At 41.5% G+C, this 26,188-nt stretch overlaps 1 protein-coding gene and 1 pseudogene across 2 annotated transcripts in view; both read left to right on the top strand.

Annotated features, from left to right (window-relative positions):
- The window catches only part of tmem132e (transmembrane protein 132E), a 779,639-nt gene that overhangs the window by 525,649 nt on the left and 227,802 nt on the right, over positions 1-26,188 (top strand). The gene's annotated exons all lie outside the window — the stretch shown is intronic.
- LOC140491363 (ferritin, heavy subunit-like) lies at positions 6,060-6,655 on the top strand (annotated as a pseudogene).

Genomic DNA, 26,188 nt, shown 5'->3' with positions numbered 1-26,188 from the left:
ATTCGCTTTCTTAATCACAGACTCAACCTGCATGTTGACCTTTAGAGAATCCTCGACTAGAACTCCCAGATCCCTTTGTACTTTGGCTTTACGAATCTTCTCACCGTTTAGAAAGTAGTCTGTGCTTTTATTCTTTTTGCCAAAGTGCAAGACCTTGCATTTGTTCACGTTGAATTCCATCAGCCATTTCCTGGACCACTCTCCCAAACTGTCTAGATCCTTCTGCAGCCTCCCCACTTCCTCAGTACTACCTGCCTGTCCACCTATCTTCGTATCATCGGCAAACTTCGCTAGAATGCCCCCAGTCCCTTCATCCAGATCATTAATATATAATGTGAACAGCTGTGGCCCCAACACTGAACCCTGTGGGACACCACTCGTCACTGGCTACCATTCTGAAACAGAACCTTTTATCCCAACTCTCTGCCTTCTGTCAGACAACCAATCCTCAATCCATCCCAGTAGCTCACCTCGAACACCATGGGCCCTCACCTTGCTCAGCAGCCTCCCGTGTGGCACCTTATCAAAGGGCTTTTGGAAGTCTAGATAGACCACATCCACTGGGTTTCCCTGGTCTAACCTACTTGTCACCTCTTCAAAGAATACCAACTGGTTTGTCAGGCATGACCTCCCCTTAGTAAATCGATGTTGACTTGTTCTAGTCAGACTCTGCTCTTCTAAGAATTTAGAAACCTCATCCTTAATGATGGATTCTAGAATTTTACCAACAACCGAGGTTAGGCTAATTGGCCTATAATTTTCCATCTTTTGTCTTGATCCTTTCTTGAACAAAGGGGTTACAACCGCGATCTTCCAATCATCCGGGACTTTCCGTGACTCCAGTGACTCTTGAAAGATCTCAACCAATGCCTCCGCTATTTCCTCAGCCACCTCTCTCAGCACTCTACGATGTATCCCATCGGGGCCAGGAGATTTATCAATTTTAAGACTTTTTAGCTTTTCTAGCACTATCTCTTTTGTAATGACAACCATACTCAACTCAGCCTCCTGACTCCCTTTAATTGTTGGGATATTACTCCTGTCTTCCACTGTGAAAACTGACGCAAAATACTTGTTAAGTTCTCCTGCTATTTCCTTATCTCCCATCACTAGGCTTCCAGCATCAGTTTGAAGTGGCCCAATGTCTACTTTTTGTCTGTCGTTTGTTTCTTATGTATTGAAAGAAACTTTTACTATCGTTTCTAATATTACTGGCTAGCCTACCTTCATATTTGATCCTCTCCTTTCTTATTACTCTCTTTGTTATCCTCTGTTTGTTTTTGTAGCCTTCCCAATCTTCTGATTTCCCACTGCTCTTGGCCACTTTATAGGATCTCTCTTTTTCTTTGATAGATTTCCTGACTTCCTTTGTCAGCCATGGCTGTCTAATCCCTCCCTGGATAATCTTTATTTTCTTGGGGATGAACCTCTGTACAGTGTCCTCAATTATACCCACAAACTCCTGCCATTTTTGCTCTACTGTCTTCCCCGCAAGCCTCTGCTTCCAGTCTATATTTGTCAGTTCCGCTCTTATGCCCTCATAATTACTTTTATTCAACTGTAACACCATTACATCCGATTTTGCCTTCTCTCTTTCAAACTGCAGACTGAACTCTATTATGATCGCTGCTTCCTAAGGGTTCCCTTACTTTAATATCTTTTATAAAGTCTGGTTCATTGCAAAGCACTAGGTCCAGAATAGCCTGCTCCCTTGTGGGCTCCATGACAAGCTGCTCCAAAAAGCCATCCTGTAAGCATTCCATGAATTCCCTCTCTTTGGATCCACTGGCAACATTATTTACCCAGTCCACCTGCATATTGAAGTCTCCCATGATCACCGTGACCTTGCCTTTCTGACATGCCTTCTCTATTTCCCGGTACATGTTGCGTGCCTGTTCCTGACCACTGTTAGGAGGTCTGTACACAACTCCAATTATGTTTTTTTTTGCCTTTGTGGTTCCTCAATTCCACCCACACAGACTCCACATCATCTAACGCTATGTCATTCAGTGCCATACATTTAATATTGTTCTCAACTAACAAGGCAACCCCACCCCCTCTGCCGACCTCCCTGTCTTTTCGATAAATTGAAAATCCTTGGAGGTTTAACTGCCAGTCCTGACCCCCCTGTAACCAAGTCTCTGTGATGCCTACCACATCATAATCATTGACTATGATCTGTGCCATTAGTTCATCTGCTTTGTTATGAATGCTACGAGCATTCAGGTAAAGTGCCTAAATGCTAACTTTCTTATCATTAGAGATATTGGAAGTCATATGATGTCCTAAGTTATCCTTGCTTTTTTCTGCATTCCCAGTCTGCCTCAATTTTAAATCCGCCTGGACTCATGCTATCCTGCTGCTCATCTTTCCATTTAATGCCATACTCCCTGTCACTTTCACTTTCCCTTCCCCCCAACTCAGAAGTTTAAAGTCCTACTGACCACCCTATTTATCCTCTTCGCTAGAACATTGGTACCTGATCGGTTCAGGTGGAGACCGTCCCAATGGTAGAGATCCCCCCTGTTCGAAAACTGATGCCAATGCCCCATGAAGTGGAATCCCTCTTTCCCACACCAATCCCTTAGCCACGTGTTTACTTGCCTAATTTTCTTGTCCCTATGCCAATTGGCACGTGGCTCGGGGGCAGTAATCCGGAGATTATGACCCTTGTTTATGTCACATGGGTGGGCAGGGTGTGGTTGGGAGGGCAGGCAGCAGATGTAAAATCCAGCCTGGGATTTTGCTTCTTAAATTTAGGTTTTATCGTCATGTATATTCAAGTACAGGGGTACAGGAGTACAGTGAAAAGCGTACAATGTCACCATTCCTGGCACCATCTTAGGCAAAAAGGTACACAATCTTAGGTACAAAAGTAACGAAATAAATTATTAAATTCAATACTGTAGTTCTTCTTAGTATAAAATAGAAAAAGAAATCAATGAAGTTGAATGTTAAACATAATAGTCCCATCTTAAGCCATGGGCCTGCAGACACTCCACACTGGGTTTTCCTAATGAGGACTCGCTCTCCTCTGCACTTTCACATGTACTGCACTGTTTTCTGCTGGGCTTGCCAACCATTGCTTCCTGCTATCTGAGCTCGCCAAGCTTTGCTGCTGACTGCCATCTGGGCTTGCTAGGTTTCACTGCTAACCAACGCTTCACCACTGACAGCTATCTGGGCTCCAGCCTCCGCCTCCGCAACCAAGCTTTCTTCAGAAGGTAAGTAAAAAAAACTTCGAGAAAAAACAAGCAATGGCCCAATTAACTTAGGATTCTGGTGCCTGATATAGAATGTGATGAGCTCCTCCTTTGGAGGTTGAATCAAATGCCATAAAATGAGTCCCTACAAGAAGGCCCATTAGCCGCTGTCCCCTTTGCTGTAGCTCTGCAATGCTGCTACACAAAGAACTTGTGCGTTTTCTCCATCAGCCATAGCTTCAGGGCATTCTTCAGCAGCTTTTCAGCAGCATCGGGTTTCAGCCACAGGTCTGGCACCCAACTCACCAGGAGAAATGTTTACACCAAGCTGGCTGCGTGTCCGCCTCACTACATGGCAATTGTACCTGCCAGCATCCCCCCACATCAACAACTGGCTGATCGTATACACCTATGCATGCTGTGTGTAGTTAGTAAGTAGCTTTCTGACTTTTTGCCTTTGAAAAGAAAACATTACCTGAACTCTACCTTTTTCCTCAATATATCTTTGCATCTGAAATAGTAAAGAAAAGGAATAGTGACTAAATCTGTATAATTGCAATTACTATTCGCTGCACTGATATAATAATGTGGTTGAATAATGATTCTATGAGATTTTACAATTTTTCAGACAGACATGCAGCATCAGAGATACTTGGCAGAATTTAAGGAGGGTTATGAAACTTTAATTCCTCTATCATGTGCTATTTCAGAGCTGGCAATGTGATATTATATAGTTGCAAGTTGGAATGAATATTTGAAAAAGATCTATGTCAAAATCTGAAAACATTCTCTCTCTTAAATATTCATTTTCCTGCATTAAAAAAAATCAATACATGGTGGTGTTATTTGGGAGAAGAGAAAGAAAACATTCCAGAAAGGAGATAAGCATAATTTATGATGCATGCTGCTGATGTTTTGAAGCAATTAATGTCATAACATTTATGATGGATGTAAACCTAGGAGAGAAAAAATAACAGATGTTTTCTTTTGTATAGATACATTAGGGAGATTTATATTGCCATTTGTAAAATTTTAATTTTTGTTCAATGTTTGTACTTTTATTTTCATTCATGACATTGATAAATGTGATCATCAAAATAAAATTCAGTATGGAAGTTTGGCCTTAGTTAGATGTCATACTTTGAAAAGAGAGCCTTTGGACCAAGTTAACAGAGCAAGCTGCTTAGAAGATCCCACTTCTCCAACAATGTACCTGTTGTCAGGGAAGGGTCATGGTGCAGCAGATAGTATATTTGCTATATTCCATTGCATATGCTCTTGGTGTGGTTATTTTGCTGTGCTGTGTTTGTGTTGCTTAATGCATTTGTGTGAAACTCTTTGTTCTCTAATCAAAACAAACTACTGACCTATCTATTATATTTTACTCACAAAGAAAGCTTGATTTTTACACAATGCAGTTGACTCTTGTCTAAATTTTTTTTAACTGGAATTTTATCCTTCTCTATGAAATCTGATCAATAACCTTAATGAATCATAGCATTTACATTGAAAGGCATTCTTAATTTTTCTAAATCCCATTAAAAGTTACAATTTTCTCTTGCATTTGTCACTTGGACACATAATTGTTGCTGACAGCTTATTTTAATTTCTTCACAGTGTGCAGCTAAAATCATCCTGGGGAAACGGGTATCACAAAAGTGTTACTGGACTAGAAATTCAGACTATTACTCTGGAGACAGAGATGCAAATACCTTTATATCTGATGGAATTTAAATTCAATTCCACCACTAAACTATTCCCAATTGTCATACAAATCCATCTGATTCACAAATGGAAATCTGCTATCCTTATTTGGTCTGGCCCATGTTATTCCAAAAGGTCAAGAATGTAGCTGGCTCTTAACTGCCTTCTGAAATGGCCTGGCAAGCCACTCAGTTCATGAGAATCCACTGAATATTTAATCCTATTTGAATAATTGATTAAATATTCAATTACGAAGTAGTGAACAGCTGAGCAGGATCACATAAGCATTTAGTGTCGTTGATTTGTCCCTATATTCCATTTAATCTGCTGCTCTGGCTGCAATTTGTTGTTAGGAGTCTTTCCAACCGACAGGTTGACAAAGTCAGAAGTCACATGGCACAAGGTTATAGTCCAACAGGTTTAGTTGAAATCACAAGCCTTCAGAGCGCTGCTCCTTCATCAAGTGACAAAAAACTTGTGATTTCAAATACACCTGTTGAATATAACCTGGTGTCGTGTGACTTCTGACTTTGTCCACCTCCACATCATAACCTACAGTTTGCTTACACTTCAGTCTCCTTTCCTCTTTTGTCTTTTGGTTTGTCTCCCATTTTTGTATCTCCTTGCTCATTCCTTACTTCACATTAAATTGCCCACCTACTCAAGTTTTATTTGACAGTATAATCATCGGCCTTAATGATGGAGTTATAAAAACTTAGCTATTATTGCTTGCCAAAGGTCAGCAACAAATCAATCATGCAGTTTTTAAAAACTCATTCAAGAGATATGGGTATAGTTAGATAGGTCAACATTTATTGCTCAACCTTAAGTACCCTTGAAAATATGGTGATGAGCCGCCATGGGGGTATGCATAGACACACAATGTTGTTAGGGAGTGATTTCCAGGATTTTGACCTGGTGATAGTGAATGTGCAGAATATAGCCCAAAGTTCAGACCGTTTGCAGGAGTTGGTGTTCCCAAGTAGCTGCAAAACTTGTCTTTCTAGCTGGTTAGAATTGTGAATTTGGAAGATGCTGTCTTGAGTGACTGTTTAAAATTCTAAATATTCTGATGTAGTTCGAAAAAGTCTTACCAATCAGAAAATTTTAACTGTCTTTCTCCCTTCACAGATTCTGCCAGACTTGCTGAGTTTCTCCAAATTATCTGTTTGTTTCAGAGGTGAAAGTGAGTAGGAATAGTGAAGATGGCCTCCCATGTGTGTCAGAACTACCACAAGGACTGTGAGGATGCTGTTAACAAACAGATCAACCTGGAGCTCTATTCCTCCTATGTTTACCTCTCCATATCCTCTTTCTTTGACCGGGATGATGTTGCCCTGCGTCACCTTGCTGAGTTCTTTCAAGGAGCAGTCCCATGAGGAACGGGAACACGCTGAGAAACTGATGGAATTCCTGCAGGATGTCAAGAAGCCAGAGCAGGATGAGTGGGGCAATGGTCTGGAGGCAATGCAGAGAGCTCTGCAGATGGAGAAGGAGGTGAATCAGAGTCTGCTGGATCCACACAAACTCTCCTCTGGCCACACGCACCCTCATCTGTGTGACTTCCTGGAGAGGCACTACTTGGGTGAGCAAGTGAAGATGATCAAGAAGCTGGGAGATTACATCACCAACCTGAAGAGACTGGGAGCTCCTAAGAATGGCCTGGGAGAGTACCTGTTTGACAGGCTCACCCTGAGGGAGCGTGACTAAACTGATGGCAGGGAGCAAGCTGTGTAGCTTTTGGTATTAATGGGAGAAGTGTGTAGAATAAGGTTACTTTTCTTAAGAAGTGACCTGCCCTCTATTGTGAAATATGCCAAGTGTAAATAAAGTGCTCAATATTGTACAAATAATTTCAGGAGCTGAAATTGGCCTGTCGCAAAGATGTTACTACAGTTGTTATGGGGGATTTTAACATGCAGGTAGACTAGGAGAATCAGGATGGTATTGGACCTCAAGAAAGAGACTTTGTGGAGTGCCTCAGAGATGGATTCTTAGAGCAGCTGGTGCTGGAGCCGACCAGGGAGAAGGCAATTGTGTAACGAACCAGAATTGGTCAGAGACCTCGAAGTGAAGGAGCCATTGGGAAGTAGTGACCATAATACATTAAGCTTCAATCTGCAATTTGAGAGGGAGAGGGTACAGTCGGAAGTGACAGTACTTCTATTGAATAAAGGGAACTATGGAGCTATGAGGGAGGAGCTGGCCAAAGTTCAGTGGTGCAATACCTTAGCAGGGATGACCGTGGAGGAACACTGGCGGATATTTCTTTGTATAATGCAGAAGTTGCAGGATCAGTTCATTCCAAAAAGGAAGAAAGATCCCAGGAGGAGGCATGGGCGGCCGTGGCTGACGAGGGAAGTTAAGAAACATATAAAGTTAAAAGAGAAAAAGTATAACATAGCAAGGATAAGTGGGAAAACTGAGGACTGGGAAGCTTTTAAAGAACAACAGAGGATTACTAAGAAGGAAATACGCAGAGGAAAAATGAGGTACGAAGATAAACTGGCCAATAATATAAAGGAGGATAGTAAAAGCTTTTTTAGGTATGTGCAAGGCAAAAAAATGGTTAGGACAAAAATTGGGCCCTTGAAGATAGAAACAGGGGAATATATTACGGGGAACAAAGAAGTGGCAGAAGAATTAAATGGGTACTTCAGATCTGTGTTCACTGGGGAAGACACAAGCAATCTCCCTGAGGTAACAGTGACTGAAGGACCTGAACTTACGGGAATTTATATTTGCCAGGAATTGGTGTTGGAGAGACTGTTAGGTCTGAAGGTTGATAAGTCTCTGGGGCCTGATGGTCTACATCCCAGGATACTGAAGGAGGTGGCTCGGGAAATCATGGATGCATTGGTGATTATTTTCCAGAGTTCGATAGATTCGGGGTCGGTTCCTGAGGATTGGAGGGTGGCTAATGTTATACCACTTTTTAAGAAAGGTGGGAGAGAGACAGCAGGAAATTATAAACCAGTTAGTCTGACCTCAGTGGTGGGAAAGATGCTGGAGTCTATTATAAAGGATGAAATTACGGCACATCTGGATAGTAGTAACAGGATAGAACAGAGTCAGCATGGATTTATGAAGGGGAAATCATGCTTGACTAATCTTCTTGAATTTTTTGAGGATGTAACTCTGAAGATGAACGAGGGAGATCCAGTAGATGTAGTGTACCTGGACTTTCAGAAAGCTTTTGATAAAGTCCCACACAAGAGGTTAGTGAGTAAAATTAGGGCGCGTGGTATTTGGAGTAAAGTACTAGATTGGATTGAAAATTGGTTGGCTGATAGGAAACAAAGGGTAGTGATAAACGGCTCCATTTCGGAATGGCAGGCAGTGACCAGTGGGGTACCACAGGGATCAGTACTGGGAATGTAGCTTTTTACAATATATGTTAATGATATAGAAGATGGTATCAGCAATAACATTAGCAAATTTGCTGATGATACAAAGCTGGGTGGCAGGGTGAAATATGATGAGGATGTTAGGAGATTACAGGGTGACCTGGACAAGTTAGGTGAGTGGGCAGATTACATGGCAGTTGCAGTTTAATGTGGATAAATGTATGGTTATCCTCTTTGGTGGCAAGAACAGGAAGGCAGATTACTACCTCAATAGAATCCATTTAGGTAAAGGGGCAGTACAGAAGATCTAGGTGTTCTTGTACACCAGTCAATGAAGGTAAGCATGCAGGTACAGCAGGTAGTGAAGAAGGCTAATAGCATGCTGGCCTTCATAACAAGAGGAATTGAGTATAGAAGCAAAGAAGTACTTCTGTGGCTATACAGGGCCCTGGTGAGACCACACCTGGAGTACTGTGTGCAGTTCTGGTCTCCATTTGAGGAAAGACATTCTGGCTATTGAGGGAGTGCAGTGTAGGTTCACGAGGTCAATTCCTGGAATGGCGGGATTACCTTACACTGAAAGACTGAAGTGACTGGGCTTGTATATCCTTGAGTTTAGAAGACTGAGAGGGAATCTGATTAAGACATATAAGATTATTAAAGGATTGGACACTCTGGCAGCAGGAAACATGTTTCCGCTGATGGGTGATTGCCGAACCAGAGGACACAGCCCTAAAAATACGGGGTAGACCATTTAGGACAGAGATGAGGAGAAACTTCTTCACCCTGAGAGTGGTGGCTGTGTGGAATGCTCTGCCCCAGAGGGCAGTGGAGGCCCAGTCTCTGGATTCATTTAAGAAAGAGTTGGATAGAGCTCTCAAGGATAGTGGAATTAAGGGTTATGGAGATAAGGCAGGAACAGGATACTGATTAGGAATGATCAGCCATGATCATATTGAATGGCGGTGCAGGCTCGAAAGGCTGAATGACCTACTCCTGCACCTATTGTCTATTGTCTATATCCAGCATGTGCAGTATTTTGTCTGTATTAGACTGTTTAAAGTGCTGAATAGAATGTCAAACAAGTAGACTGCTTTGGTTTTAATGGAGCTGCACTAATCCTGGTAACCTGAGAGTATTTCATCACACTCCTGACTTCTGCCCTATAGATTGTAGAGGCCTTGAGGAGTCGGGAGATGTATTATTTGCCACAAACTTCCAAGCCCAAACTTGATCTTGTAACCATAGCATTTATATAGCTTGTCCAGTTCAGTTTCTGGTTCTTGATCACCCTCAGGATGTTGACAGTAAGGGGATTTAGCAATGGTAATAGCATTGAATATCAAGGAACAATGATTGGATTTCCTCTTGTAGCATAAATTTCAACAATGATCATGTTGAATGTAAGTGTTACTTGCCATTCATCAGCCCAGGCTTTACTATTAACCTGCATTTCCCACATTTGGTCATGGACTGTTTCAGTATCTGAGGAGTTGCAAATAGTGCTGAACATTGTGTAATCATTGATGAACTACCCATTTTTGACTTTATACTGGAGGAAAGGTAATTGATGAAGCAGCTGAAAAGGAACATGCCCTGAGGCTCAGATAATTGACCTCTAATAACTACAACCATCTTCCTTTGTGCTGGGTATGACTCCTAGAGTATTATTCTCGATTCCCCTTGAGTACTGTTGCTAGAGTTCATTGATGCCACATTCAGTTTAACTGCTGTCTTGTTCCCTCATTCCCAAACATGAGTTTACCTCTTTTGTCCATGTTTGTATCAAGACTGTGATGATGCCTGAAGCTAAGTGGGCTTGGCTGAACCCAGACGGAATGTCAGTGAGGATATTACTAAGTGCTGCACAATAGTATGTCAGTGACACCTTCCTTCACTTTGATTGAGAGGGTTGTTGACTATGTTAGATTCTCCCATTGCTGTGTCAATATTAGTGTTGTAACTTCACTGAAGCAGTTCGATTCATAGAAAAGCTAGTTCTAGAACGTAAGTATGATTACCAGAATGTTGTCAGGGTCAACAGGCTTTTTGCAGTATCCATTGTCTTCAGCCTTTTCTGGATATGATGTATAGTAAATTGAATTGGCTAATGTCAAATCAGCTGTCATCTTTACAGCCACTGGGAGAAGATGGCCTGACACTCCTACAGCTCCAAAGTCCCATTCTAGCATTCAGAATAATTCCATCAGTATCCCAGAACATGTTGAGCCTTCATCGGCATTGCACCCCCTTCATTCCCAGGAAATGGAATTGGAGCCAAAACACTCAGCCTCCTGCAGAACCTACACATCTCAAGGACCCCTGCAACTCTGACCTCCCATTGAACTTTGAACTTGTTTTTGGCTGCTAGATGTGGTCCAACTACAAAAAATCAAAAGAACTGCAGATGTTGGAAATCTGGAACAAATGTTGCCAGAAAATCTCAGCAGTTCTGGCAGCATCTGTGGAGAGAAACCTGAGTTAATGCTTCAGGTCCAGTGACCCTTTTTCAGAACTGAGGCCATCTTACATGTGGTCATCCTACATGTACTTTCACCGTCTTAGGAAGATGGCTGCAGCAACCAACATGCCATCCAAAACTGGGTGTAAGACTATCAATGGAAATGACCTACAATGGGAACGCAAGGAGTGAAAAAGATTCTTACATTCTAAGTGACATCCCAAGTGCTGTAGAGCTTCCTGTGAAGCACTTGTGTTAGTTGGAATTTATTTGGTTTCATTCCCGCTGCTTTCGGTTGCCGGTTCCTGTTGTCCTTTGCAATGGTTGGTATGTTGGGTCGAGGTCATTGTGTTCATTGATGGAGTTCGTAGATGAATGCCAAGCTTCTAGCAATTCTCTGGTTGTCCTTGGCTTGTCATTTTATTGTTGTGTTGTCCCAGTCGAATTTGTGGTCCTTATCGTCTGTGTGTATAGATACTAGGGATAGTTGATTGTGGCGTTTAGTGGCTAGTTGATGTTCATGAATGTGGATTGCTAATTTTCTGCCTGTTTGTCCTATTTGGTATTTTGTGCAGTCTCTATAAGCAGATAAAAGCATCATTAAGATGCCAGTGCTCAATTTGCAAGGACCAATAGCATAGTGCAAATTGCTTTGACCAGAATCTGACCCCTAACTTACTTCAATCTGCAAGCATGATAAACGAGCATGTGAGCAGGAAACAAGAGTAGGCCACTCAACTCTTTGAGTCTGCTGAATCATTCATTTAGATCATATCTGATCTGATTTTAACCTCAACTTACATTCCTGCATACTCCTGATAATCTTTCATCCCCTTGGTAATCCAGAATATATCTTTGCTTGAAAAATATTTAAAGATTCTGCGTCCACCACCCATTGAGGAAAGGAATTCCAAAAATGCACAACCCTCAGAAATATTTTTTTCCTCATTTCTGTCTGAAGTGGGTCACCCCTTATTTTTAATCAATAGCCCCAGTTCTAGATTCTCCCAAAGAGAAAACGAGTAATGGGCAATGAAGTGAATATAAATTAAGTATAATTGGGGTTTGCAAATGACTGCTTCATGTGCTTGTTCCTTCATTGTCCTAGTGTCCCGCAAATGTGGATCCCCTGCTTTCTCACACTGATTTCACTCTCCCTAGCTGGTGTTTTAACAGTTCTTTAGTAGCACTTTGCATCTAGACAAGAATGTGATAGCGAGGAATGCAGTTAGTGATGGATGGTCAGCACTAAGCTCCACCTGTTTACCAGGTATCTACCCAGAGCCTCCATTTTCCCTTTAATCTTGCACTACCCTAATATTCTAATTTCATCTTTGCGTCCACCATGGAGACCCAACACATTGAATTTCAGCTAAAACTATCCTCCCTGTACCTGATCCCAGAATTACACCATAAACAGGACCCTTCTCTTTTACGTTCCTGCTGTGAAGGCCATGGTATAGTCACTGCCACTAACCCCACCTCCCCATAAGCCTACATGGCCTCTGTTGGTGTTTCCCATACATCTGGAGATCACCCACTCTATCATTGTTCTTGTCCCCACCTCTGCAAATGCCTCTGTGTTCCAATCCTGCACCTTGACTATTCCTTTTGCCATGAATTCTGTGCCCCACCCCCATCCTCCCCACTTCACTGACTAGCTAACATTCTGTGATTCCCTTGACTGTTTATGATGGCCCTGCAGGTCCAATGACTATCCTCTGTCTACTCTGTAATTGAGCAAATGTGATAACCATGAGCATCCTCAGCAAACAACAGACCATGGCCAAGCCTATGAACTGTGTGTGAATTGTGCCCATGACTGACAGAATCCTTTGACAGTTGTCCTTCTCAACTGGACTGAGGATTAGCCCCTACCAATTTCCAGTAATTTGATTGTGCATTGTTTCAATATTTTTGGTGTACAGGCAGCTGGTATATGCTGTAAGTATAAGCTTGATGTCTCAGTGTGCCATACATCAAGCTAGTTCCCCCACCCTGCCACCAGACAGATCCTTGTGAAACAGTCTGTGCATCTACCCAAACAGCATAGCAAGCCAAGACAAGGTTGCTGTGAACATACACCTGGGTGCTAATTCTACAAGTGCTGAGAGAACACGTGTGCAGTCCTGATATAAGCCTAGTCCAGTCTTAGAGCTGGAGGCATGTCCTTGCATGCAATGTGTCCCCGCTGCAGCCTTTCAATGCTAATTCCCAGAATGTCCTGTTATGCAAGTCTTTGCTTCCTGAGCATCCTGGAGAGGTGCTATTGGTTGGCAAATGCTGGATGCCAATGTGGAGGGGTACACTCAGCTGGTTCCGTTGGATTGGACCCTGAGATGTTGTTTGGTCCTCCAATACAGAAATCCTTTGGAACAGGTTGTGAGCTGAATTTGCCAGGTACCTGCTCCAATTTTCATGTCAGGTTTTCTTGATTTTTTCTTGAAAATCATGTTTTGTAAGACAGGAAGCTGAATATTAATGCAGCACATTGTCTGGTTAATAAGACATTTAACAAACAATTATCACCCTTTTACTAGCAACTAGCAATTTGCAACTGCCTACCAAGAGACACACCACACCACCTGGCAAAAACAGAAAAAGTAGAACAAGATGTACCTGTCCTCAAGATCAGCTTCACTGGACTTCCGTCCAATTCTATCATAAATCTCACAATAGCCCATGATGCACAGATTCTGCCACATGTCTTTAACCACCTTATCTCACTTTCTTCAATTCTCTTAATTGTTAGTTAATGTATTTTCTTACTGTGAAGCACTGTGGGATATCTTGCTATGTTAAAAATGCTACCAAAGGTATTAAGTTCAAAATCTACAGTACAAACAAATGTGTTGTTACATATGTAAAAATAAGCATGAAATCCTGATGGAAATGCAACAGCTTGTATTATGTGGCATTTTTAATATAGTCAAACATAAATGTCATAAAATCATTCCCTTGAAATTAGATTGTGGCTCAACCCTTCACAGGATAGAATAAAGATGCAAGCTAAGATATAAATATGTCTTTATTGTATTGTTGCAGACTGAAATGGAACAATTTGTTGTGAAAGATAAGCATTGCTTTTGGTGAAGTGTACTTGGAAATCAGTTGAGAAAAATATTATTAAATGAACCTATACTGAAGTAATGCTATAAATGGAGTGTAAATCAGTTTGAATGTTCTGCCAGCTGTGATATCAGCGACTGACTGATATCTTGTTTGAGCCACTGTCAGCAGAGCTTGGCAGTCAGAGTCAAAAAACTGTAAGCAAAGACTACAACTGAAACAGATTCTCTGCACCACTAAATCACTTCCAACCTGCCTGGAATTCTAAAATCTACATGAATCTCTGCAGCTTCACCAGTGTTGTATTACTCAATAAACAACCGTGTGTTTAATGACCTGGAGCTTCTGATTGATTTGCTGCAGCTGTAAGTAATTTAACAGTTCTTAATAGCAAAATGTCAAAGTGCACATTGAAGACATCTAGTTTTGTCAATGTAGTTTGCATAATTTACTGAATTTTGAAAAAAATTCCATGTCCCATCAGAGAAAAAGAAACATTTGTGTTATTTTGGCTTTGTTTCTTTCTTCAACAAATGTGTGGATATCAACTAATTAAACCAAATACATTTTTGGAGAATATAAAATGTAAGCATATGCATTTTTATACACATAAATGAATGAAAATATAAAGCCGCTTTCATTAAGGTCAACAGGCGGATGGGAACCTGAAGTGTAGTTCCAGTGCACAGGAGGGTGAGAGTGGAGAGGGCATGGACAGGAAATCACGGTCACAGGAATGTGATGGCAGACAGCAAGCTGGTTTGAAGTGTATTTAGCTCAACGCCAGATGTATCTGAAAGAAGGTAGTTGAGCTGGCAGCATGGATAGATACCTGGGACTTTGATGTTGTGGCCATTTCGGAGATATGGAGAGAGCTGGGTCAGGAAAAGATTTTGCAGGTTCCAGATTTAGATCTTCCATTAAGAGCAGGGAAGGCGGTAAAAGAGGGGGAGGTGTGTCCTTGTTAGTCAAGGACAGTGGCTGAGCGAACTTTTGACGAGGACTCGTCTACTGAGGTAGTATGGGCTGAGGTTAGAAACAGGAGAGGAGAGGTCACACTGCTGAGAGTTTTTTATAGATCGCCGCACAGTTTCAGCGATGTGGAAGAGAGGATCGGCAAAACAATTCTGGTTAGGAGTGAAGGGAACAGGGTGGTCATTATGGGGGACTTTAACTTGCCCAACATTGGCTGGTCGTTGGGAGTATTGCTAAACAAAGAGACCTTGGAGTGCAGGTTCATAGCTCCTTGAAAGTGGAGTCGCAGGTAGATAAGAAGGCATCTGGTATGCTTTCCTTTGTTGGTCAGAGTATTGAGTAAAGGAGTTGGGAGGTCATGTTGCAACTGTACAGGACATTGGTTAGGCCACTGTTGGAATATTGCATGCAATTCTGGTTTCCTTCCTCTCGGAAAGATGTTGTGAAACTTGAAAGGGTTCATAAAAGATTTACAAGGATGTTGCCAGGGTTGGAGGATTTGAGCTACAGGAAAAGGTTGGCCATGCTAGGGCTGTTTTCAGTGGAGCGTTGAAGGTTTATAGAGGTTTAGAAAATCATGAGAGGCATGGATAGGATAAATAGACAAAGTCTTTTCCCTGGGGTGGGCGAGTCCAGAACTAGAGGGCATAGGTTTAGGATGAGAGGGGAAAGGTATAAAAGAGACCTAAGAGGGATTTTTTTCACACAGAGGGTGGTATGTGTATGGAATGAGCTGCCAGAGGAAATGGTGGAGGCTGGTACAATTGCAACATTTAAAAGGCACCTGGATAGGTATATGAATAGGAAGGGTTTGGAGGGACATGGGCCGGGTGCTGGCAGGTGGGAGTAGATTGCGTTGGGATATCTAATCGGCTTGGGCAAGTTGGACAGAAGGGTCTGTTTCTGTGCTGTACATCTCTATGACTCATGACTCTGACTGGAAATGCTATAACTCTAGTACATCAGACATATCAGTTTTTGTCTAATGAGTGCGGCAGAGTTTCCTGACACAGTATGTCGAAAGGCCGACAAGAGGGGAGGCCACACTGGATCTGGTGCTTGATAATGAACCAGGCTAGATGTTTGATCTAGTGGTAGGTGAGCACTTCGGAGAAAGTGACCATAATTGCGTTACGTTTAGTTTAGCGATGGAAAGGGATAAGTACCTGCCAGAGGGCAAGAGTTATCAATGGGGCAAGGGCAATTATAGTGCTTTTTGGCAAGACTTAGGATGCATACAATGGGGTAGCAAAATGCAGGGGATGGCGACAACCAATATGTGGAGCTAGTTTAAGGATATTGCATGTATGGTATGTCCATGTCAGGCAGGGAGGAAGTCATAAGGTAAGGGAACCGTGGTTTACTACAGAAATTGCATCTCTTTTAGCGGAACAAGGAGGCTTACGTGACGATGAGACAAGATGGTTCAGATGAGGCAATGGAGAGTTACAGAGTAGGTAAGAAGGGTTTAAAGACAGAGCTAAGAATAGCAAAGAGAGGACATGAGCAGTCTTTAATAAAGGAGAACCCTAAAGCTTTCTTATAGGTATGTGAGGAATAAAAGGATGACTCAGGTAGGAATAGGGCCAGTCAAAGACAGAAGTGGGAAGTTGTGTTTGGACCCTGTGGAAATCAGAGGCCGCTAAACGAATACTTCTCATCGGGTTTTCACTCTGGAAAAGGAGAATATTGTAGAGGAGAAGAATGAGATATGAGATATTAGATTAGAAAGGATCGATGTTAGTAAGAAAGAAGTGTTATCAATTCTAGAAGGAGTGAAAGTAGACAAGTCTCCTGGACCGAATGGGATTTGTCCGAGGATTCTCTGGGAAGCTAGGGAGGAGGTGTTGGAGCCTTTGGCTTTGATCTTTGAGTCGTCATCGTCTACAGGTTTAGTACCAGAGGACTGGAGGATTGCAAATGTGGCCTTGTTCAAGAAGGGCAGTAGAGATGACCCAGATAATTATGGACCAGTAAACCTTACATCTGATGTGGGAAAAGATTTGGAAAGGATTATGAGAATTAGGATTTATAATCATCTAGCAAACAACAATTTGATTGCAGATAGTCAGCTTGGTTTCGTCAAGGGCAGGTAATATCTCACTACCCTCATTGAGTTTTTTGAGAAGGTGACCAAGCATGTGGATGAGGGCAGGACAGTTGACGTGGTGTACATGAACTTCAGTAAGGCCTTTGATAAGTTTCCACATGGCAGGCTGTTGGAGAAAATGCAGAGGCATGGCATTGAGGGTGACTTAGCAGTTTGGAGTAGAAACTGGCTTTCTGTAAGAAGGCAGCGAGTGGTGGTTGATGGAAAATATTCAGCCTGGAGTCTGGTTACTAGTGGTGTGCCACAAGGATCTATTTTGGGACCACTGCTGTTTGTCATTTTTATAAATGACTTAGACACAGGCACAGATGGATGGGGTTAGTAAGTTTGCAGATGACACTAAAGTCAGTGGAGTAGTGGACAATGTGGAAGAATTTTGCAGATTACAGGGGGACTTGGATAAACCTGAGAATTGGGCTGATAGGTGGCAAATGGAGTTCAATACGGATAAATGTGAGATTATTCACTTTGGGAAGAATAACAGGAAGGCATAATACTGGGTCAATGAAAAGATTCTTGGTAGTGTGGATGTGCAGAGGGATCTTGGAGTCCACATACATAGATTCCTGAAAGTTGCCACCCAAGTTGATAGTGTTGTTAAGAAGGCATACAGTGTGTTAGGCTTTATTGGTAGAGGAACTGAAGTCTGGAGCCGTAATACATGCTGCAACTATACAAAATGCTAGTTCAGCCACACTTGGAATATTGTGTACGGTTCTGGTCGCCCCATTACAGGAAGGATGTGGAAGCATTGGAAATGGTGCAAAGGAGATTTACCAGGATGTTGCCTGGTCTGGAGGGAAGGTCTTATGAGGAAAGGCTGAGAGACTTGGGTCTGTTCTCATGGGAAAGCAGAAGCCTAAGAGGGGATTTGATAGAGACATACAAGATGATCAGAGGATTAGATAGGGTAGACAGTGAAAGTCTTTTTCCTCGGATGATGACGTCAGCTTGTACGTGGGGATATAGCTATAAATTGAGGGGTGATAGATTTAAGACAGATGTCAGAGGCAAGTTCTTTACTCAGAGAGTGTAAGGGCGTGGAATGCCCTGCTTGCCAATGTAGTTAACTCAGCCACATTAGGGAGATTTAAACAATCCTTGGATAAACACTCGGATGATGATGGGATAGTGTAGGGGGATGGGATTAGATTAGGTCGCCGCAACATCGAGGGTCAAAGGGCCTGTTCTGCGCAGTATTATTCTATGTTCTATGTCATATAGCCATGACAGGTAGCTGAAAGATTTAGTAAGATTAAGGCATATTTCGCAAATCAAAGATACTGATAAAACTAAATCATACAGTAATATATAAATATTTGATAGGACTGAGAAAATAAAAACCAGAATAATGAATTTATAAATTCCATTGCAGCTCAACAAGAAAGCCCAAGAGTCAAGATTGTGCAGGATAATATTTTGAATGCACATCACAAAATATTCCTTTACACAAAGTAATGAGCAGTTAGACTGGACTCTCATGAAGGTTGAGTGAAGCCAGAACAGTGGATTCATTTAAGAACCAGGTAGAAAATATTATAATGGAAAAATATTTTCAGAATGGATGAATTAAAATAGGTGAATGGCCTTCTGATTACAAAGGTAAATATTGTCCAGCGTTTGGACAGGAACTGTAGATAGCGCAGCAGGTCAGGCAGCATCCAAGGAGCAGGAGAATCGATGTTTCGGGCATGAGCCCTTCTTCAGGAATGGGCTTTCCTGAAGAAGGGCTCATGTCCGAAACATCGATGCTCCTGCTCCTTGGATGCTGCCTGACCTGCTGCGCTTTTCCAGCAACACATTTTCAGCTCTGATCTCCAGCATCTGTAGTCCTCACTTTCTCCCTGAAACTGTAGATAGCAAGCATATTATCAGAAAAGAAGGATAAGAAATTGCTGCAAGCTTACAGATGTAGTCATATGGAAAGAGCAACAGATGTTCCATGGATTACAGAAAAAAAAGAGTTGATGAAGTACATATTAACCAGTCCTGTTTCTATTTACTTGCATCTTGGTGAAAACACAATGGTGTTTACTCAATTCTGGAAAAATAAAGTTTGCCACACCTCTCTATTCTCAGCCACTCATTAAACCATATCCGAGCCGCTATAGTTTATTTTATTTTCATGCATCTTAGCTTTGCTGACAAGTCTATAATGTGATACTTTACCAAACCCTTAAATCCTGATAGGTCACATCAATTGTATTGCCCTCATCAACCCTCTCAATTACCCCATCAAAAAAAAACTATATCACATTTGCTTAAAATGATTCGTTTTGAACAAATGCATGCTGGCTGATGATACTTTATGTCAACTAGAAGGCTTATTGAAGGAAAAAATATCAACTGGAGAAATGCATGCAGGTTACGAATCTGCCCCATTACACATAATTTGAGTGAAGAGTGATTTGGAGATGCCGGTGTTGGACTGGGGTGTACAAAGTTAAAAATCACACAACACCAGGTTAGAGTCCAACAGGTTTAATTGGAAGCACACTAGCTTTCAGAGCGACGCTCCTTCATCAGGTGATTGTGGAGGGCTCGATCATAACACAGAATTTATAGCAAAAATTTGCAGTGTGATTTAACTGAAATTATACATTGAAAAATTGATTGTCTGTTAAGCCTTTCATCTGTTCGAATACAATCATAGTTTCGCTTCTTTCATGTGTAAATCACAAAACCCTTTTTTATAAAGTTGCATTCTCGGGTTAGCTGTTAACAATGGTGATAGCTAGACAATATGTTGAAGTTGTTAGCCCCCTGTGTTCTCTGTCTATGACCTGATGTTTAGATTGATTCTAATCTAAAAAGTGAGATAACAGAGTTTTACATAAATTCATGCAGTTTTTGAGCTCAGAGTTCTACATGAATGTCTGCAGTTTTTGAACAAAGTGCAATGTAACTCTGCAAGTACAAATTCACCACACAAAATATATGTGTGCATGTGGGTCTTTGTCTGTCTGTGTGTGTGTGTCTGTCTGGGGTGGGGGTTGTGAGTGTGAGAAAGTGTGTGTGTGTGTATGTGTGTGTGTGTGTAGTGAGTGCAGAGTGTCTTAAGTCTGTGAGGGGGTGCATGTGGGAGTGTGTGTCTATCAGGGTGTGTGTGGGTGTCTGTGTGCGTGTCTGTGTGTACTTGTGTCCGTGTGTATATGAGAGTGTGTGCGTGTAGGAATATCTGTGTGTGTGTGTGTGTGTGGTGCAATGGTGATCACCTGTAATGTGAAATGAACCCAAGGTCCCGGTTGAGGCCCTCCCTATGGGTACTGAACTTAGCTATCAGCCTCTGCTCGGCCACTTTCCTCTGCTGCAGAGGCTGATAGCTAAGTTCGGTACCCATAGGGAGGGCCTCAACCGAGACCTTGGGTTCATGTCACATTACAGGTGATCACCATTGCACTACACACACACACTCTCACATACACACGGACACAGGTACACACAGACACCCACACACACCCTTATAGACACACACACTCCCACACTCACACATGCACCCCCTCACAGACTTAAGACACTCTACACTCACTACACACACACACACTTTCTCACACTCACAACCCCCACCCCAGACAGACAGACACACACAGACAGACAAAGACCCACATGCACACATATATTTTGTGTGGTGAATTTGTATTTGCAGAGTTACATTGCACTTTGCTCAAAAACTACATACATTCATGTAGAACTCTGAGCTCAAAAACTGAATGAATTTATGTAAAACTCTGTTATCTCACTTTTTAGATTAGAATCAATCTAAACATCAGGTCATAGACAGAGAACACAGGGGGCTAACAACTTCAACATATTGTCTAGCTATCACCATTGTTAACAGCTAACCCGAGAATGCAACTTTATAAAAAAGGGTTTTGTGATTTACACATGAAAGAAGTGAAACTATGATTGTATTCGAACAGATGAAAGGCTTAACAGACAATCAATTTTTCAATGTATAATTTCAGTTAAATCACACTGCAAATTTTTGCTATAAATTCTGTGTTATGATCGAGCCCTCCACAATCACCTGATGAAGGAGCGTCGCTCTGAAAGCTAGTGTGCTTCCAATTAAACCTGTTGGACTCTAACCTGGTGTTGTGTGATTTTTAACTGAGTGAAGAGTGGCTGAGTAAGTAAGTTATAGTTAAGAAACAGTGAAACAAATTCCTATAGAGAATTGATTTTGTTTTGGGAAATGAACTGGCAGGTTCAAAAATATTGACTGAGGGTAGTGGAACAACCAGTGGAAGAAAATGAAACTGACATGCTGCAGGAAGAACATGCTGGATTCCATATAAACTATGTTATGACTAGATCCTAGGCCATAGAATTAGACAGGTAGAAGACCTATGTACAAGAAAAGAAATGACTTGGAATATCAGTTATTGGGTACAATTTTCAAAATAGAGTTTAAAAAATAGTAGAGTTTGAGGTGGTTTAACCCATTTTCTTTAATAGAAATGCAATGAATGGATTATGAATTAAAAGAGTTAGCTCAAGCAGTATATTCAGCAATTGAGTCAGAACCAATACTTGGTGAGTTATTACTTGAAAGGCAAAGTGCTAATGACGAAATGTAGAAACTTCAAATTTCAACAAATGGTAGTTCATTGTGAGACGCTTGATGACATTTTACGAGTGACTTACAAAATTTTAATGGCCAATCACTAAAGTATTAAGAAAATTTAGGCTAAAACATTAAAACATTTTTATTGGACAGACAAAAAGCTAGAGATTGAAAAACATCCAGGTTAGGAATGTTTGATTAAAACTCTGCATCTTATCAAAAGACTAGAAAAGTCCAAGAAAGCAGAAGGTTGAATGTTCCATACAAAAGGCCTTGTAGCTCACAGGAAAAGAGTGGAGGGGAATAAAAGGTTAAGTTGAATCTACAGGTTTGATAGGGAAGGAAAATGTCTTTTTTTATATAGGAAATGTAAAAGTAATGGTGTTAGGGGAATAGCTGGGATTTTATTTCATATTTTTTAAGCTTCAAATTGCGTTATATTTAGAAAACTTCCTTTGTTATTATTTATATTTTACTTCTTTTGTATAATAAATTCCTGTTTTATTATTAAAACCAAATCTGCACCCTTAAAGCTATGTTTTAGTTTAAGACTGCTACATTAAATTAAGAAAACAGAATATGATCTATCAAGACAGATTTCTGATTCATCCCGCTGCAATATCAGCTGGGATCATAACATTTGTTTTGTTCTGCACTTCCAATTGTTATAGACTCGGCCAGACCTCCTCAAGACATTTCAAAAAGATAGTCCAGACTCTAATTTTTCTAGTTGTTCGAGCAGGTGTAAAATGGATATTCCAGAAATGATGCAGCTGGTCAAAACCCCTCAGTTTTAAATGAAGCAGAATTTATTTACAGGGTGCGGAATGAAACACAAACAAAAGAGAATAGAATACAGAATAATTTAACCTATTTGAAAATCCAACAGACCATCCATACTTAATGATGCTGTTCCAAATCTCTGCAACAATCCCCATAAACACCCCTTAGCAAAAAAGATAAAAATCAAACACAGGGTTTTACAGGAGAAAGAGAGAGAGAGAGAGAGAGATAGCAGAGAGATTGAGCATGGAACACCTTCTTCCATAGAGCTGTTTCTTTTGGATTCTCAGCTAATAACTGACCAGCAGCTCTGAACAGCTAGACAGCTAAAAACTAAACTGAACCAGGCCAGATAAAAGCTGAGCTAGGAGAACTGACCACTCCCTTTTCATTGTACAAGTGTTTTTTTTAAAACATTGCCTTTTGTCTGAGGCAGTATCTGTTAGCTGTAATCAAATTGGCCTTAAGATCCATCCAAACAAGACATCTCAGAACCTCTGCACTTTATGACCCCTCTGAAAAAAAGGACAAAATAACCTTGTTAAAAGAGCAGCAGCATCACACAATTTATATTCCATACAACTTATTACTACACACTTCTTATACTATTATAACTCACTGGGGTAGCACACTGAAAATCAAGCTGTACTATTTCTGGTATCATCACAAAGGATAAAAGATTTTATATAAGTATGCAAAGGTCCTCATCTGACTTTCAGACCAAGGTCGATGGGAAGCACAGATGAGATTTCTGTACTGACAAGAATTACGATTTATTGTAAGTAAATAGACTCAGATATACACTGTTTTTGTTTAGGTTAGATTACTTACAGTGTGGAAACAGGCCCTTCGGCCCAACAAGTCCACACTGACCCTCCGATGAGCAACCCACCCAGATCCATTCCCCTACATTTACCCCTTCACCTAACACTACAGGCAATTTAGCATGGCCAATTCACCTAACCTGCACATCTTTGGACTGTGGGAGGAAACCCACGCAGACACGGGGAGAATGTGCAAACTCCACACAGACAGTTGCCCGAGGTGGGAATTGAACCCAGGTCTCTGGCGCTGTGAGGCGGCAGTGCTAACCACTGTGCCACCGTGCTACCCCAATCTTCAAAGTATAACATTACTAATTAAAATCGAAATCCACTTGTAAACATCCACTTAAATGCACACAGACAAATAGATAGACAGGGAAAACAGGGTACTGGGCAGAGGGGAAAACTGAAAAGATAGTTTAGTAGTCTTTATTCCCATATATTGTTGAAATGATCCTTATGGCTCTTCTGCTGGTTGACAGTGTTACTTCAGTTCTCTTTCTCCAAGTGCTTTCACTGGTTGGTAAAAGACACAATGTGCCTGGTTCACTTATAAAAAAGGTCTCTGACTTATTAGTTAAAAGTCACAGCTTACAACAACTGCTGTAGGAAGGATAAACTCGTTTTCTTCAGGTCTAAGATGAGTTTTAACTGCTGAGAATAGAGAGACTGCTCCTGAAATGGGGTAGAACTGAACATTTTCCTCTGTCTGTGATTTATTCCCAGCTCCAAGTTGTTCAGTTACCTAAGAACCAATCACACTATTGGTAGCAGGAAAAAGGTCTCTCTCATCTATAAATGGTCACTAGTCCATAATCCTATCAACTACTTTTTTCCAACTAGAGCTATATCTATATATCCCCTGGCTCCAAATCATCTGAAGCTCAAGTTCAAGTTACTCTTGTTCAAACAGTTGTTTACAGAGTTACTTGCTTTCAAAACGTATAGCCACCCTTTCAAATATTGGTTTCAAAACAGTTCTTTTATTTCACTCCACAGGCTTTTTTAAAATTAAATTACAAAAATAAGGTGCAGTCCTTAGAATGTCCATAAGCATATATCTGTATAAGGAGGACAGGTTCCACCTGAACTGGAGGCATACCAATATCCAGGGCATGACGTTTGCTAGAGGTCTTTGGGAAGGTTGAAACTAGTTTGGTGGGGGTAGGAACTGGAGCAATGGATAGGAGGATGGGTAGCTGGTGAACAGGCAAATACAGTGTGCAGAGATTCTGTGAGGAAGGATAGACAGTTAATAGAGCAAAGTTGCAGTTCGTGTGATGTGTTGAAATGTGTCTATTTTAATGCAAGAAGTATCAGGAATAAGGGTGATGAACCTAGAGCATGGATCAGCACTTGAAGCAATGACATTGTGGCCATTACAGAGACTTGAATATCACAGGGGCAGGAATGGTTGTTGAATGTTTCAAAAGGAATAGGGAGGGAGGTAAAAGAACTGGAGGAGTGGCATTGCTAATCAGAGATTGTACCACAGCTGCAAAGAGAGAGGTCATTGAGGAGGGTTAGTCTCCAAAGTCAATATGGATGGAAGTCAGAAACAGAAAAGGAGCAATCGCTTTATTGGGCCTTTTCTATAGAACCCCCCCCATCGCAACAAAGACATGAAGGAGCAGATTAGGAGACAGATTTTGGAAAGGTGCAAACGTAAAAGGGTTGTTGTCATGGGGGACTACAACTTCCCTACTATGGATTGGAACCTCCTTAGCGCAAATAGATTGAAGAGAGCAGATTTTGTCAGGTGTGTCAATGAAGGATTCCTGACACTATCTAGATAGGCCAACTAGAGGGGAGGCCATATTGGATTTGGTGCTTGGCAATGAACCAGATCAGGTGTCAGAAATCTTGGTGGAAGAGCATTTTGATGATAATAATCAGAACTTTACTATAGTCGTGGAGAGGGATAGGAGCACACTGTGTGGGAAAGTATTTAATCGGGGCAGGGGGAGTTACAATGCTGTTAGGCAGGAACTGCAGAGCATAAATTGGGAACAGATATTCTCAGGGAAATGCAGAATAGAAATGTGAGGTTGTTCAGGGAACACTTGCTGCGAATGCTGGATAGGTTTGTCCCACTGAAGCAAGGAGGAGATGGTAGGGTGAAGGAACCTTGGATTACGAGAGATGTAGAACATCTAGTTAGGAGGAAGAAGGAAGCTTCCTTAAAGGTTGAGGAAGCAAGGATCAGACAGGGCTCTAGAGGGTTACAAGGTAGCTAGAAAGGAACTGAAGAATGGACATAGAAGAGCTAGAAAGGGGGCATGAAAAAGCCTTGGCAGATAGGATTAAGAAAACCCCATGGTGTTCTACCCTTATGTGAGGAACAGGAGGATGGCCAGACTGAGGGTAGGGCCAATCAGGGATAGTGGAGGGAACTTGTGCCAGGAGTCAGAGGAGATAGGGGAGGTCCTTAATGAATACTTTGCTTCAGTATTCACTAGGGAGAGGGAACCTTGTTGTTTGTGAGGACAGTGAGAAACAGGCTGATACACTCGAACAGGTTGATGTCAACAAGGAGGATGCGCTGGAAATTGTGAAAAACATAAGGAGAGACAGGTCCCCTGGGTCAGATGTGATATTTCCAAGGTTCCAACAGAGAGTAAGGGAAGAGATTGCTGCACTTTTGGCAATGATCTTTGCTTCCTCACTGCCCACTGGAGTAGTCCCAGATGATTGGAAGGTGGTAAATGTTATTCCCTTGTTCAAGAAAGGGAATAGGGATAACCCTGGGAATTACAGACCAGTCAGTCTTACGTCGTTGGTCGGCAAATTATTGGAGAGGATTCTGAGGGACAGAATTGATAATTATTTGGAAAAGCATAGCTTGATTAGAGATGGTCAGCATGACTTTGTGAGGGGCTGGTCATGCCTCACAAGCCTTATTGAATTCTTTGAAGATCTGAGAAAACATATTGATGTAGGTAGAGCAGTGGATGTGGTGTACATGGATTTTGGCAAGCATTTGATAAGGGTCCCCATGTTAGCTCATTCAGAAAGTAAGGAATATTGGGAAATTTGGCTGTCTGGATACAGAATTGGCTAGCCCATAGAAAACAGAGGTTGGTGGGAGTTGATGGAAAGTATTCAGCCTGGAGCTCAGTGACCAGTAGTTTCTGCAGGGATCTGT

Source organism: Chiloscyllium punctatum, chromosome 19 (assembly GCF_047496795.1).
Source record: "Chiloscyllium punctatum isolate Juve2018m chromosome 19, sChiPun1.3, whole genome shotgun sequence".
NCBI lineage: Eukaryota > Metazoa > Chordata > Chondrichthyes > Orectolobiformes > Hemiscylliidae > Chiloscyllium > Chiloscyllium punctatum.
Note: the sequence above shows the minus strand (reverse complement) of the source record. Positions and strands in the feature narration are given on the sequence as shown.